This window comes from Oncorhynchus gorbuscha, linkage group LG20 (genome assembly GCF_021184085.1).
Source record: "Oncorhynchus gorbuscha isolate QuinsamMale2020 ecotype Even-year linkage group LG20, OgorEven_v1.0, whole genome shotgun sequence".
In the NCBI taxonomy this organism is placed as follows: Eukaryota; Metazoa; Chordata; class Actinopteri; order Salmoniformes; family Salmonidae; genus Oncorhynchus; species Oncorhynchus gorbuscha.
This window is the reverse complement of record NC_060192.1, coordinates 6,801,208-6,817,318: the sequence shown is the minus strand read 5'-3', so window position 1 is coordinate 6,817,318 and position 16,111 is coordinate 6,801,208. Positions and strand designations below refer to the sequence as shown.

The 16,111-nt window shown below is 44.8% G+C and overlaps 1 protein-coding gene across 5 annotated transcripts in view; it reads left to right on the top strand.

The window, feature by feature from the left end:
- The first annotated feature begins 651 nt into the window (after positions 1 to 651).
- The window catches only part of mef2ca (myocyte enhancer factor 2ca), a 34,631-nt gene continuing 19,171 nt past the window's right edge, over positions 652 to 16,111 (top strand). For 3 of the 5 annotated variants that reach the window (XM_046317359.1, XM_046317361.1, XM_046317363.1), the window contains exons 1-2: positions 653 to 879; positions 3,596 to 3,797. The gene's annotated coding sequence lies outside the window, so the exon portion shown is untranslated. Of the gene's footprint in view, positions 880 to 3,595; positions 3,798 to 4,052; positions 4,563 to 16,111 lie in introns of those variants that run through there. The other 2 variants (XM_046317362.1, XM_046317360.1) reach the window with 2 other exon arrangements.

The following is a 16,111-nucleotide window of genomic DNA, read 5'->3' as shown; positions in this document are numbered from 1 at the left end:
CTGGGTAAAAGATTGAAAGGAATGTCTTATTATATGCACCTATTAATTGCTTGCTTTTCTAAAGTCTACCAACCTTGCCAGCAGGCCAGCTAAGATAGTCAGACAAACTAGCTACTAGCTTGAGTGATATTATGAAATGATCTCTTGGTAGCTAGTAATGAGATTAGGAGATTGGGAACCTATCTGGGCTAGCTAAAGCCAACTTCATAAAATGATTATAATAATGAATAGTGTCTATTATACACATGTGGGAATTGGACATTTTTGCATATCCCAACTCCTCTTAAGACACCCTTAGAAAGTGGGGTGACGAACAGGGTCAGCCATTATCAACGGTGACCCTGGAACAATTTGGGGTAAGTGCCTTGCTCAAGGACACATTGGCAGATTTTTCACCTTGTTGGCCCGGGTATTCAAACTAGCGACCTTTTGGTTATTGGCCAGACACTCTAACCGCTAGGCTACCTACTGCCCCAAATTGCTAGGTGGCTAGTAGAAACTATTACAGAGAAACATTTAAAAATATATATATTTTTTTTAAAGGACAAATCTGAGGGGGCATGTGCCCCTGTGCCCACTATGGGCATGACGCCTCTGAGGGAGGTCACAGGGTGTGTGTGTCTGAGGGCGCTGCTGGGGGCTGGTTATGTCTCTTTCCTCTCAGTGTGCAGTTGGTAGCTTTGAGCCGAACACGGTCACCCAGGTCTCTGGGTGTTTCTCCTCTAAGCCAGCTGGTCTGGCTTTTATACCTTCTTCTCGTCCTCTTTTACTCCTCTGTTCCATTTCATCCCTTCTTTTCTGAGCTAAAGGATAGAGTGTTCTGACCCACAGCTGGAGCTGTAGGGAACCTTCCTGGGGAAGATAATACAAGCAGCACTGGTGAGTGTGTGTGTGTGTGTGTGTGTGTTTGTGTGTGTGTGTGTGTGTGTGTGTGTGTGTGTGTGTGTGTGTGTGTGTGTGTGTGTGTGTGTGTGTGTGTGTGTGTGTGTGTGTGTGTGTGTGTGTGTGTGTGTGTGTGTGTGTGTGTGTGTGTGTGTGTGTGTGTGTGTGTGTGTGTGTGTGTGCAAACTCTTACTGACTCATAGCTTTCAATTTAGTTTAGTTTTGGGCAGAAAGGAGTGTGTGCCACATGATCAAACAAGAGTTTGTGAGTGCGAGAGCGCATTTGAGAGTTTGTGCTTTCTATAGGAGAGTGTGTGCTTTCTATAGGAAAGTGTGTGAGCGCAATGCAAATGGACACAAAAACATAAATGTCTTCTATGGTGTTTTCTCATGGTAAGGTCAGTGGTATGGCTTCATCTGCTGACAAGAAACTATAAAGGAAAATCGAAAGGACTTGTAATGCCTCCCAAAGTCAAGCGTCTCTCACCTCTGTGTGTGGTTGGGTTCCCCTGGTCTGCCTGTCTGTCTGTCTGCCTGTCCGACCATAGCGAGAAGCACAGCCACAGCTGCAGTAGTCAATCAGGACTGGCCCAGGATAGAGAGCGAGACAAAAAGATATGAAGTTATAAATTTGACCATGGAAAAAAGACAAAAAGGTTTAAATTCACTCTTGTACATTTAGCAAGCTGTATAGCTCAACATTCAATGGTGGTGTTAATATAATGTATTTAAGCAAGTCTACAATGTTTTGTGGATCTGTAACGGTTGGTCATTGGCCCTCCATCTTGGCTCTCCCTGCCCCTCCCCCGTCACCTCTCTGACTGGCCTGTGATCTCTGACCTCTGTTCCTTTGATACTTAAACTTTGTTTCTAGGTTACTTCTAGCTTTATTCCTAATAACCTTGAACAAATGCATCTTGTTATAAAACTGGTCGTTCAGTCATAACCATGGTTGACAGTCTACTGTGTGATGCAGTACAGTAGGTTGACTGTATTTACCATAAGTAGCCTTTAGCTTGTGGTCTCTTGCGTCGTTACGGTCCCTTGCCTCCTAACAGTCTCTTGGTCATATTCGTATAATTTGTTATGTCACATCTCTGACAGACAGGGTGTGTGGTGTAGATGCTAGATGCCAAACTACTGTATACAATAAACTGCAACAATTCCATAGCTAATGTTAGTCACCGTCTGCCTGGCTGTCGCTGTTGTTCAGCGTGTCCGTACTGAAATTCTGGAGTGAATCAGAGCTTAAAATATCTCTGGTGGTACTGCCCTAACACTGCCATACACCCTGGCCTCAGAACCAAGCCCAGCTGTGTCTGAGGGAGCTACATGCCACATACACATGAGTGTTTGTGTCTGAGGGAAGGGATGGAGGAGTGAATATGGTTCTAACCGTTATTTAAGTCAGTTAAGAACAAATTCTTATTTTCAATGACGGCCTACCTCGGCCAAACCCGGACAACACTGGGCCAATTGTGTCGCCGCCCTGCGGGACTCCCAATCACGGCCAGTTATGATCCAGCCTGGAATCGAAGTAGGGTGTCTGTAGTGACACCTCAAGCACCGAGACGCAGTTCCTTAGCCCGCTGCGCCACTCCGGGAGCCCCTTCAAAGCATGAAAGCATTCTTTGAAATATCTCCACATATTATACTGAGTTTGCAGAGACATACTTTCATTGTTCAAAAAAAAAAATGCTACCGTGATTACTGTGCCTTTGTTGTTCAGAGGCCTGTCTCACATGAATAACAGGCAGATTACATTGTGCGTGTCAGCCTGAGCGATGGGAGTGACAGGGGACGATGACAGCAGGCTTGTCAGGTGAGATGCCTACAAACACAGCAGCATCTTTTCCCGGGGTGTATAGTCCCCACAGTGGCAGAACGACGACTACTGCGCAGCTGTTTTTCCTGTAACACGACAAAAGGTTAAGGCTCACCCATTATACATAGCAGGGGTAACATGCTGGGCGTTCCACTAGACCACCAACAACCAAACTCGACCCCCATGAGACACACACTACAGGAACACATGTGCAGTGAAAACACGCCCCAGAGACAGACTATTTGCTTTTGTGTACAGTATATGTGTGCAGGTGTGGGCAAGTGTTTGTATGGGTGTGTGTGTGTGCGTGTCGGTGTGGGCAAGTGTTTGTATGGGTGTGTGTGTCGGTGTGGGAAAGTGTTTGTATGGGTGTGTGTGTGTGTGCGTGTCGGTGTGTGAGCTGCAGAGTGGGTTAGAGCAGAGAGAAGTAGTCTCCCGCTATAGAGTTGTAGGGCATTTCATAAGTGCATCCACCCATCCAAAACTGCACCGTACTGGTAAACAGGTGCAGTTCCAAGAGCTTCCACTGCAGTGCACCAGTGAGCTACAGACCAACACTTCATACTTCAAACTTTCTGTTTGCCCTGTGTATTCTAGGGAAGGGATAGTGTATTACTCTGAAAATGTACATTCATTTGAGTTTAATAATCTGTTTTAAGATTAAAAGCAGGTGCGTGTGTGTGTGTGTGTGTGTGTGTGTGTGTGTGTGTGTGTGTGTGTGTGTGTGTGTGTGTGTGTGTGTGTGTGTGTGTGTGTGTGTGTGTGTGTGTGTGTGTGTGTGTGTGTGTGTGTGTGTGTGTGTGTGTGTGTGTGTGTGTTAACTACATCTTAATCTGTTCTATTAGAACCAGCTTCAGTCTCATACAGTCTCTCTCCGGTCTCTCCCAGGTGCTCTGTAAACCAATGGACCCGAGGCCCTTAGAGACCACCCTGATGAAACACTCAGACACAGACTGACTGACACAGATGAGAGAGAGATTGAGATAAAGCCAGAAGGGGAGAGAGAGAGAGAACCGAAACCTGAAACGCATGCAGGAGGATCTGGGGCTGAAGCTTTGACAGAACAGAAGGAAGTGCAAGTAATTGACTGGTAAGAGATATCCACGTTTTCACTGCTTAACCAGACAGGAAATGTAGTCTTCTATACTAGGACGGTTTATTTATTTGGCACATATGTTGACTGAACAAACTTCAGACAGATAGGCTGTGTGTGTGTGTGTGTGTGTGTGTGTGTGTGTGTGTGTGTGTGTGTGTGTGTGTGTGTGTGTGTGTGTGTGTGTGTGTGTGTGTGTGTGTGTGTGTGTGTGTGTGTGTGTGTGTGTGTGTGTGTGTGTGTGTGTGTGTGTGTGTCTTTGTGCGTGCGCGCACCCGCCAGGTCCTTAAAACTTGTTCATGGATTGTGTGCGTGTTTGATGGATTGGAGAGAGAGAGAGAGAGGGAGAGGAAGAGAGAGCGATCGATCAAAGTGTGTCTATGGGCACATCACCGACGGGAAACAAACATTAGCGGTATTATCCCCCTTTCCTTCCCCTCCTCCGTTCCTTCACCGGGCAAATCACTCACTCACACTGAGAGACTGCGTAGCACGACTCCCTTCCTCTTCATTTCCAATCCGGAGTGGAGAAGAGAGTTTCAATGTTGCCAGTTGCCATTTCCATCACTGTGTTCGTATGATTAATAGTAGGCTATTGCCATTCTGGATTTAAAGCGAATTCGTTTGTCTAACGGGGATCTTTACACGAAGACATTTCTGCTGTACTGTATTCGGACAAGGCTCGTGAAAACGCCTGTGTAAACGGACACTGATATCGGACAGAGCAGCCTCATGAGGAGCAGGCTACAGTAAGTGCGTCCGGTGAGTTAATTCATTATATTCACTCTGAAAGTTTACAGTTGGGACAGTTTGTGCTATTGGCTGAATTACGCACAGTGTTTGCGCTCCGAACTCGACCATAAACGCGCGTAGGAGTCTGTCATAGAATTGAATAGATGTGTTCTACTCAGAGAGTATACAACAGCCCAGTGAGAGAGATGTGAATTGTGTAGTCGGATTTGTTTATTTTTCTTAAATATTTTAAGTATTGTGTTCATGTCAATTTAAAGTTGACTGAGGTCAATACTTTAGGTGTTTGTGAATGAATCTCAGACCTGTTAGAGAAAGTGAAATGTGTAGTACTGATGGACAAATCCAGTATCTTTAAAGTCATGTTGAGAAAATAAAATACTGGTGTATAATATTTTCTAGTGTACTAATACAAGTGAGGGGGCCTGTGCCAACAGTGTCACTGGGTATTATGACTCTGATCCCAGGCTAGAGCAGTGCACAGTATGTGGCCTTGAGGGGTGTGTTCTCCAGCTCTGCCCCCTGGTCCAGCTGGAGAGCTACAGTCTGTGCAGGCTTTAGTTCCATCCCAGCACTAAAACACCTGATACTTGGCTCCTGTCCCCTGGATAAGCCTCTAGTTTCTGTTCTGGCTCTCCCATTAAGTCAGAGAGAGCAGGCAGTTTACAAGTGGATTACAGACTAAAGGCTAGCCTCACCTGGCTGCCACATCTCAGCTTTCTAAACCAACACATGGCTGGGAGTGGGAACACGTGACTGGTCAGGGCTGCACAATGGAGGCTCTGGAGTTCCGCAGTCCTGACAGTTTCCATTTCTCACTGCCATTCTACTTGATCAATTGTACTGATTAACTGGAATTTAACGAGGTAGAAAACCAGCCTCCCTCCTCTCTTAAGACCTGAAGAATTCACAACCCAAACTGTAGTTTATTTAAAAGCACATTGCAGAGGATTTGCTGGGTGGTCTCCATGCGGGCTTTAACTCTGACATGTCTGAATTTTGCCCGAACACTTGTTTTCTAGCGAGTACAGTGTCATCTGCCACCTTGGTAAACAACTTACTTACTGTGTGGTGTTGCATCCACCATCCTCTAGTTTAGGGAGTCTACATCCACCATCCTCCAGTTAGGGAGTCTACATCCACCATCCTCCAGTTAGGGAGTCTACATCCACCATCCTCTAGTTAGGGAGTCTATATCCACCATCCTCTAGTTAGGGAGTCTATATCCACCATCCTCTAGTTAGGGAGTCTACATCCACCATCCTCCAGTTAGGGAGTCTACATCCACCATCCTCTAGTTAGGGAGTCTACATCCACCATCCTCCAGTTAGGGAGTCTACATCCACCATCCTCCAGTTAGGGAGTCTACATCCACCATCCTCTAGTTAGGGAGTCTACATCCACCATCCTCCAGTTAGGGAGTCTACATCCACCATCCTCTAGTTAGGGAGTCTATATCCACCATCCTCTAGTTAGGGAGTCTATATCCACCATCCTCCAGTTAGGGAGTCTACATCCACCATCCTCTAGTTAGGGAGTCTACATCCACCATCCTCTAGTTAGGGAGTCTACATCCACCATCCTCCAGTTAGGGAGTCTACATCCACCATCCTCTAGTTAGGGAGTCTACATCCACCATCCTCCAGTTAGGAGTCTACATCCACCATCCTCTAGTTAGGGAGTCTATATCCACCATCCTCTAGTTAGGGAGTCTACATCCACCATCCTCTAGTTAGGGAGTCTACATCCACCATCCTCCAGTTAGGGAGTCTACATCCACCATCCTCTAGTTAGGGAGTCTATATCCACCATCCTCTAGTTAGGGAGTCTATATCCACCATCCTCCAGTTAGGGAGTCTACATCCACCATCCTCTAGTTAGGGAGTCTATATCCACCATCCTCTAGTTAGGGAGTCTATATCCACCATCCTCTAGTTAGGGAGTCTATATCCACCATCCTCTAGTTAGGGAGTCTATATCCACCATCCTCTAGTTAGGGAGTCTACATCCACCATCCTCTAGTTAGGGAGTCTATATCCACCATCCTCTAGTTAGGGAGTCTATATCCACCATCCTCTAGTTAGGGAGTCTATATCCACCATCCTCTAGTTAGGGAGTCTACATCCACCATCCTCTAGTTAGGGAGTCTATATCCACCATCCTCCAGTTAGGGAGTCTATATCCACCATTCTCCAGTTAGGGAGTCTATATCCACCATCCTCTAGTTAGGGAGTCTACATCCACCATCCTCTAGTTAGGGAGTCTATATCCACCATTCTCCAGTTAGGGAGTCTACATCCACCATCCTCTAGTTAGGGAGTCTATATCCACCATTCTCCAGTTAGGGAGTCTATATCCACCATCCTCTAGTTAGGGAGTCTAATACAGATGAGTCTTTGTCTGATGGTTGCCTGTAGCTACTGTAGTGTTAATCAGACCCCCCCCCACTCTAGCCTAGTCTGAAGTATTTATAATGAGTCATGTGCCTATAGTGGAGAATGGTGGTGGTGGGTGGGGGGGTTACAGCATCTACTGGCCAGCTTGGTAGAGCTGTAGGACACCGATCCAAGTCATGTCCCTTTTACTTGTTATTTTCCTCCTGACAATGTGATCGAGGAACCATGTTGTTTTCTTTGAAATTATATGCGGTGCTCGTAGTGCCGGGATGAAGTCGACGCAGGCTCTATGTCTGGGGGCTTATTGCATACACCCCTTTGAGACTCGTCTACGTGCACTCCTCCGCCCCCTGCCCTCTTCTCCTCCCGTTCCCCATCTACCCCCAGCCCTCTTCTCCTCCCGTTCCCCATCTACCCCCAGCCCTCTTCTCCTCCCGTTCCCCATCTACCCCCTGCCCTCTTCTCCTCCCGTTCCCCATCTACCCCCAGCCCTCTTCTCCTCCCGTTCCCCATCTAACCCCAGCCCTCTTCTCCTCCCGTTCCCCATCTACCCCCAGCCCTCTTCTCCTCCCGTTCCCCATCTACCCCCTGCCCGGCACCCATCCGTCTACCCCCCACTACCCCTGCCCCTCTGACACTGGCATGTAGGTTGTCCTGCCAAGATATACAAGGGCATTGCCACCCCAGCACCCACTGTCTGTCGCCCTCGCTCTATCCAGCCTCAAAATACACACTTACACATTCTGTCTACCCTGTCTTTCTATTGGACGGTGTGTCTCTGGTCCAGGGATGGACTGGGATAAAAAAAATTCACCCAGTGATTTCTAATACCCCAGCCCATTTGTTTCCTTTCGGACCTCATTATTAGCCAAATAATGATCATTCTATGCAAACAAACACTCCAATTTAGATCAGCCCACTGGCATTTGCCTGTCTGTTTCTGTTTGGTCCTTCTGTCTGTCCATCTCTTTCCCCAGAATACACACACGTACACAGCATGGGGGTAAATGAGGACTCTGAATCATCCCTCTACATAGAGAAAGGCCCATCTTTGGCACACCGCGATGGTGTGTTTTTAAGTTTGTGACAGAGAAGGGGTGCCGTGATTGTTGTGAGAGTGGGCATTGAGAGGGTGTTTGGGGAAAATAGGGAGTCTGTTATGTGTCCATCTCTTTTCTCTAGTTCCACTGGCTATGTCTGTTTCTGTCTCTCTCTGTCTTAGTGTGAACTAGATACGGGCCGCTCTGCTTTGTTTTGGGGTAAAAAGTTCATTATTTTATTTTTGGAGCCCCGCTGGTTACGTGTAAGCTATTTATAGATGAGGAAATGTGTGTGTGTGTGTGTGTGTGGAAGGAGGAATCGGGTGGAAGCCTGCCATCTTCCCGGTTTGGTTTACAGGTGGGCTCTACATCATGTTGTCTTAGAGGGAACACACATGCTGGGAGAAAAAAAATCTAGCAAACACACACAGTGTTTAGGTCAAAAGCACGCTTCCCTCGAAAGCAGAACTCCATGCTCAGCGTCAACACCCACAGTTTATATAATTCGGAGTTGACTCAACAAGGAATGTTCTATATTTACTCAAAAGCAGAGGAGTATGGTGTTTCCTGAAACAGCCTCACTATCTGCATGACTGACTGACTAAATGAATGAGAGCAGAGAAGTAATGTGTCCTGTTTAGCATGTTGGGCCTTGTTTTGATTGGACATTATGCCTCTAGCTTGATTATATCTGGTGCTGACATATACTGTATAGAAGATCTGTGTTTGAAATGTGCCTTTCTTGGTCAGTTTACTGAGGAGTCTGTACAGATGAGGCTCTATTCTCCTCTAGCTAGGGATGGGGGTACGTTGGTGCTGTATCACCATGTTATTACATATCACATCATCTCGGATCTCCACATGGGCATAAGGGATAGGGGACAGGGGTTTGGGATGCTACACTACACAAACAAAAGTATGTGGACACCTGCGCGCGTCAAACATCTCATCTTCTAAAATCATGGGCATTAATATGGAGTTGGTCCCCCCCTTTGCTGCGATAACAGCCTCCACTCTTCTGGGAAGGCTAGATCTCTCAAACTCAACTCTGGACCTTGAAGCCAGTTCCACTGCATTTTTTTCATTGTTCCCCTCTAATTAGGGACTGATTTAGACCTGGCACACCAGGTGTGTGCAATTAATTATCAGCTAGAAGAGAAAACCAGCAGGCTCCGAAACTCGTAGGGTAACTGTTGGAACATTGTTGTGGGTACTTGCTTCCTTTCAGGCACAATAGCATTAGTGAGGTTGGACACTGATGTTGAGTGATTAGGCCTGGCTCGCAGTCGGCGTTCCAATTCATCCCCAAAGTGTTCGATGGGGTTGAGGTCAGGGCTTTGTGCAGGCCAGTCAATTTCTTCCACACCGATCTCGACAAACTTTTTCTGTATGGACCTCGCTTTGTGCACAGGGGCATTGTCATACTGAAACAGGAAAGAGTCTTCCCCAAACTGTTGCCACGAGGTTGGAAGCCCAGAATCGTCTAGAATGTCATTGTATGCTGTACTGTTAAGATTTTCCTTCACTGGGACTAAGGGGCCTAGCCTGAACCATGAACAACAGCCCCAGACCATTATTCCTCCTACACCAAACTTTACAGTTGGCACTATACATTGGGGCAGGTAGCGTTATCCTGGCATCCGCCAAACCCAGATTAGTCCGTCGGAATAACAGATGGTGAAGTGTGATTCATCACTCCAGAGAAAGTGTTTCCACTGCTTCAGAGTCCAATGGCGGCAAGCTTTACACCACTCCAGCCGACACTTGGCATTGCGCATGGTGATCTTAGGCTTGTGCGTGGCTGCTCGGCCATGGAAACCAATTTAATGAAGCTTCTGATGAACAGTTATTGTGCTGACGTTGCTTCCAGAAGCAGTTTGGAACTCGGTAGTGAGTGTTGCAACCAAGAACAGACCATTTTTACGTGCTATACGCTTCAGCACTCGGTCGGTCCCATTTTCTGAGCTTGTGTGACCTACCACTTCGTGGCTGGGCCGTTGTTGCTCCTAGACATGTCCACTTCACAATAACAGCACTTACAGTTGACTGGGGCAGCTATAGCAGGGCAGAAAGTATAGGGAATGTGGCATCCTATGACGGTGCCATGTTGAAAGTCACTGACCTCTTCAGTAAAGGCCATTCTTCTGCCAATGTTTGTCTATGGAGATTGCATGGCGGTGTGCTCGATTTTATCCACCTGTCAGCAATGGGTGTGGCTGAAATAGCCGAATCCACAAATTTGATGTGGTGTCCACATACTTTTGTAGATATAGTGTATGTTGTGTAGCGTGATAGGGAGTTTTGATGACAGCCCGGTTACCAGTCTGTTTCTGCTTTCCCTCATGAACAAGTACTACTAAATTACTACTCATCACTACTACACAAAATCTACCGGTTTTAGTACTTGATTGTTATTGAGATGTGTAGTAAACCAGTAGTGATTTATGTATTAATTTAAGTAGTAATAAATTATGAATTGGGATGTTTCGCTACTGGTGACCACTACATATTTCATACTCAAATCACAACATAATTCTCCCTTAATGTGTAACTACTGAGCTTTTGGGTATCTACTTACTTAAAACCTACACATACCTACACAATTCCTACATGTTCACTATTGAATTCCTACACATTGCTGCTGTCTGCATACCCAATCCATATGGAGTTACTACTACCAGTGCCATCTGTGTGTGTGGTGTTGTATCACTACTGGAGTGATCCTGATCCTTAATAATTTTCTACATAAATCCTCTGGAATGACTATTTAAAACGTGTAACTACTGTTTACCCATTCAACATCGCTACATGTTATTTCCTCACGTTTCTAACTGTAAGTTATATCCCCAAACAAGCAATAATAAGCTCATGCAAACTTTATTGCAATTTGTTTTGATGAAAGGAATGACCTATTCAATGGCATATTTAGACTTATTTTGCTCTTGTCCCTTTGAGACCTTGTCTTCATTCAGCGTCGACTGAACTATATTCACGTCGTCTTTTGTTGTTGTCCCCCACCATGTCTCCACCATGTCATCTTTCTAGAAAATAACGACAAGGGACAAGAGACGACCCATTCTAAGCCATTATCAATCATTGGCTAACAGAGGTCACATAAAGACAACACAGAAAAAAACATCTGATAAACATTTTTTAATCTTACAAACAATGGCCTCCAGTCCACTTATGTCAAGGGGCTCCTTGGCAACAGGTCGAAAGAGGTAAGTAGAATGGGTAAGTACACGATAAGAACATACTGTGCATTTGCATACGAACACACTCGTCAGCTAGCATGACGGAAACAGAGTCGACATAGCTACAGTTCAATGGGGCTAGCAAACAGGTAGGCTAAACTCAACACACCTCTACGACGCTGGCTAACGGCTAAGAGCGTTTTGGCTAGAAATCTTTTTTGATGTTGTCAAAAGTTATACAAACGGCTGAACAATGACGCGAAGGTATTCGTGAAAGTAGTCATAAAGGGAAGTTGAACTTACAGATGGTGCCAGCGTAAGGCCTATGAAAGACAGGATGACGGAGGATGGGAGGTGATTGCATTCGGGATTGTCAAAAACAGTAAACAGTAACGCACAACCAACTACTTCCTGTTTTTGTCTTCTTCTGCAGTCCCGAACAGTCGGTGTAGTCTGGCTGTGGTGTTACGATACGTCAGGTAGAAAAACCTCTACCTGATGACTGTTGGAAAGCCTGTGTCGTAACGCTGTAGTGCTTTGAGTACTTATTAACTACCAACGTCAGGTGGAAAAAATCTCGAGCCGACCTGATTACTACCGTTGGAGCAATTCAGTAGTGCTTGTTCCAGAGAGTTAGCCAACTCCCTACTCGTCGTCTTGTCATTGACAAGCCTGATCCCTTTCTCTCTTTTCCCCCTTCCATCCTCCTTCAGCCTTCCCTCTGATTGTAAGCTGGCAACCGTGTTTGTGTGTGTGTGTTGGACGCTATAAACCATGTGTGCTCTGCCTGTGTCTAGCTACTTAAGACAAGCTTAAAGACCCTATAGGTTGCTGGATGTACAGGGAACTGACAAAATAAAGGAAACACTTGTGTAAATGAGGGATAGAAAGTATATTGAAAGCAGGTGCTTCCTTCCACACAGGTGTGGTTCCTGAGTTACTGAAGCAATTAGCATCCCATCATGCATAGGGTCATGTATAATAGTGCCCAGTTACCTATCATCTTCGCTACTATGTTAAGAAGAAGATATCTCAGGGACTTTGAAAAATGCATCTCAAATGAGTTTAGGGGGCTTAAAAGGTGTGTGTGTGTGTGTGTGTGTGTGTGTATGTGTGTGTGTGTGTGTGTGTGTGTGTGTGTGTGTGTGTGTGTGTGTGTGTGTGTGTGTGTGTGTGTGTGTGTGTGTGTGTGTGTGTGTGTGTGTGTGTGTGTGTGTGTGTGTGTGTGTGTGTGTGTGTGTGTGTGTCTCAGAAGACACCAGATCTCAATTCAACACTAATGGGAGATTCTAGAGCGGTGTCTGAGACAGCATTTTCCACCACCATCAATAAAACACCCACACAAACACCCCTCACCATCAACAAAACACACACAAGCACACACCCACTCATGCACACACATTCACACACACAAGGGCTGGGCATTGCCAGGGACCTCACGATACGATATTTATCACAATACTTCGTTGCCGATACAATAAGTATAGCCATTCTCATGATTCTATATGTATTATGATTCGATACTGTGATTGTATTGCAGTTTTGTGTTCCAAACATATTGCTTACTATGTGTCTGCTGCAGAGAGACAAGAGAGACACACGAGAAAATGAGTTTTGAACGGTCAGGAAAATAAAGTGCTGAAAATGTTGGGTCACTATTTATAAAGAAGATGGAGAACAAGTTATAGGATGAAAAACACCTACAGTAGCAAAAAAGAAATAAAGATAATAATTATATATATATATGTGTGTGTATAAACTACCAGTCAAAAGTTTGGACACAGCCACTCATTCAAGGGTTTTTCTATATTTTTACATTGTAGAATAATAGTGTCAAAACTATGAGATTACACATATGAAATCACGTGGTAACCAAAAAAGTGCGAAACCAACCAATATATATTTAATATTTTTGATTCTTCAAAGTAGCCACCCTTTGCCTTGATGACAGCTTTGCACACTCTTGGCATTGTCTCAACCAGCTTCACCTGGAATGCTTTTCTAACAGTCTTGAAGGAGTTCCCTCATATGCTGAGCACTTGTTGACTGCTTTTCCTTCACTCTGCAGTCCAATTCATCCCAAACCATCTCAATTGGGTTGAGGTCGGGTGATTGTGGAGCCCAGTTCATCAGATGCAGCACTCCATCACTCTCCTTCTTGGTCAAATAGCCTTTACACAGCCTGGAGGTGTGTTGGGTCATTGTCCTGTTGGAAAAGGGTGAAGTGTGCCTTGCATTTTAAATAAATCACTGACAGTGTCACCAGCAAAACACGCCCACACCATCACACCTCCTCCTCCATGCTTCACGGTGGGAACCACACATACGGAGATCATCCGTTCACCTACTCTGCGTCTCACTAAGACACGGCAGTTGGAACCAAAAAATCTCACATTTTGACTCATCAGGCCAAAGGACAGATTTCTACCCGTCTAATGTCCATTGCTCGTGTTTTTGTTGGCCCAAGCAAATATCCTTTTCTTATCTTCTTCTTATCGGCGTCCTTTAGTAGTGGTTTCTTTACACAACTCAACCATGAACGCCTGATTCACGCAGTCTCCTCTGAACCGATGATGTTGAGATGTGTCTGTTACTTGATCTCTGTGAAGCATTTATGTGGGCTGCAATTTCTGAGGCTGGTAACTCTAATGAACTTATCCTCTGCAGCAGAGGTAACTCTGGGTTTTCCTTTCCAGTGGCGGTCCTCATGAGAGCCAGTTTCATCATAGCCCTTGATGGTTTTTGCGACTGCATTTGAAGAAACTTTGAAAGTTCTTGATTGACTGACCCTTCATGTCTTAAAGTAATGATGGACTGTTGTTTCTCTTTGCTTATTTGAGCTGTTCTTGCCATAATATGGACTTGGTCTTTTACCATATATACCACCACTACCTTGTCACAAAACAACTGATTGGCTCAAACACATTAAGAAGGAAAGAAATTCCACAAATTCACTTTTATCAAGGCACACCTGTTAATTGAAATGCATTCCATGTGACTACCTCATGAAGCTGGTTGAGAGAATGCCAAAGCTGAGTGGGAAAATCTGTCATCAAGGCCAAAAGTGGCTACTTTATTTTGATTTGACACTTTTTTTGGTTACTACATGATTCCATATGTGTTATTTCATAGTTTTGATGCCTTCACTATTATTCTACAATGTAGAAAATAGCAAAAATAAAGAGAAACTGAGTAGGTCTGTCCAAACTTCTGAACGGCACTGTATATAAATATATATATATATTTTTTACAAATCGATACTTAAGATTCAAATAGCGATAAATTATTATCCAAAAATAAGATTGAGATATGTCACTGTATAGATGTTTTCTCCCGTAACTTATACTAGGCGGTGTATGAGGAAGGCCCGGAAAATTGCCAATGACTTTAGCCACCCCAGCAATGGACTGTTCACCCCACTACCGTTTGGTTAACGGTACCGGAGCATCATGTCTCGGACCAACAGGCTCTGAGACAACTTCTATCTCCAAGCAATAAGACTGATGAACTGCTAACCGATGGCTGCTCAATCCCTTCTACGGACTATCTGCACTGACTTTATACACAATCTCAAGTCTCTATCCACACATTCGCATACTTAAACTATCACTCTGACACACACATACATACATACATACATACATACATACATACATACATACATACACACACACACACACACACACACACACACACACACACACACACACACACACACACACACACACACACACACACACACACACACACACACACACACACACACACACACACACACACACACACACACACACACACACACACATACACATACACATACACATACACATACACACATACACACATACACACATACACACATACACACATACATACATACGCTGCTATTCATGGTTATTTATCTGCCTAGTTGCTTCTGGTCACTTTTACCCCTGCCTACAGTCAGAAGTTTACATACACTTAGGCTGGAGTCATTAAAACTCGTTTTTCAACCCCTCCATAAATTTCTTGTTAACAAACTTTAGGACATCTACTTTGTGCAGGACACAAGTCATTTTTCCAACAATTGTTTACAGACAGATTATTTCAAATATAATTCACAGTATCACAATTCCAGTGGGTCAGAATTTACATACACTAAGTTGACTGTGCCTTTAAACAGCTTGGAAAATTCCCGAAAATGAAGTCATGGCTTTAGAAGCTTCTGATAGGCTAATTTACATCATTTGAGTCAATTGAAGGTGTACCTGTGGATGTATTTCAAGGCCTACCTTCAAACTCAGTGACTCTTTGCTTGACATCATGAGAAAATCAAAAGAAATCAGCCAAGACCTGGCACCTGAAGGTACCACGTTCATCTGTACAAACAATAGTACGCAAGTATAAACACCATGGGACCACATCGCCGCCATACCGCCCAGGAAGGAGAGATGAACATACTTGTGAAGATGCTGGAGGAAACCGGTACAAAATTGTCTTTATCCTCAGTAAAACGAGTCCTATATTGACATAACCTGAAAGGCCGCTCAGCAAGGAAGAAGCCACTACTCCGAAACCACCATAAAAAGCCAGACTACTGTTTGCAACTGCACACGGGGACAAATATCGTGCTTTTTGGAGAATGTCCTCTGGTCTGATGAAAAAAATATATAACTTTTTGCCCATAATGACCATCGTTATGTTTGGAGGAACAAGGGAGAGGCTTGCAAGCTGAAGAACACCATCCCAACCGTGAAGCACGGGGGTGGCAGTATCATGTTGTGGAGGTGCTTTGCTGCAGGAGGGACTGGTGCACTTCACAAAATAGATGGCATCATGAGGGGGGAAAATTATGTGGATATGTTAAAGCAACTTCTAAAGACATCAAACAGGAAGTTAAAGCTTGGTTGCAAATGGGTCTTCCAAATGGACAATGACCCCAAGCATATACT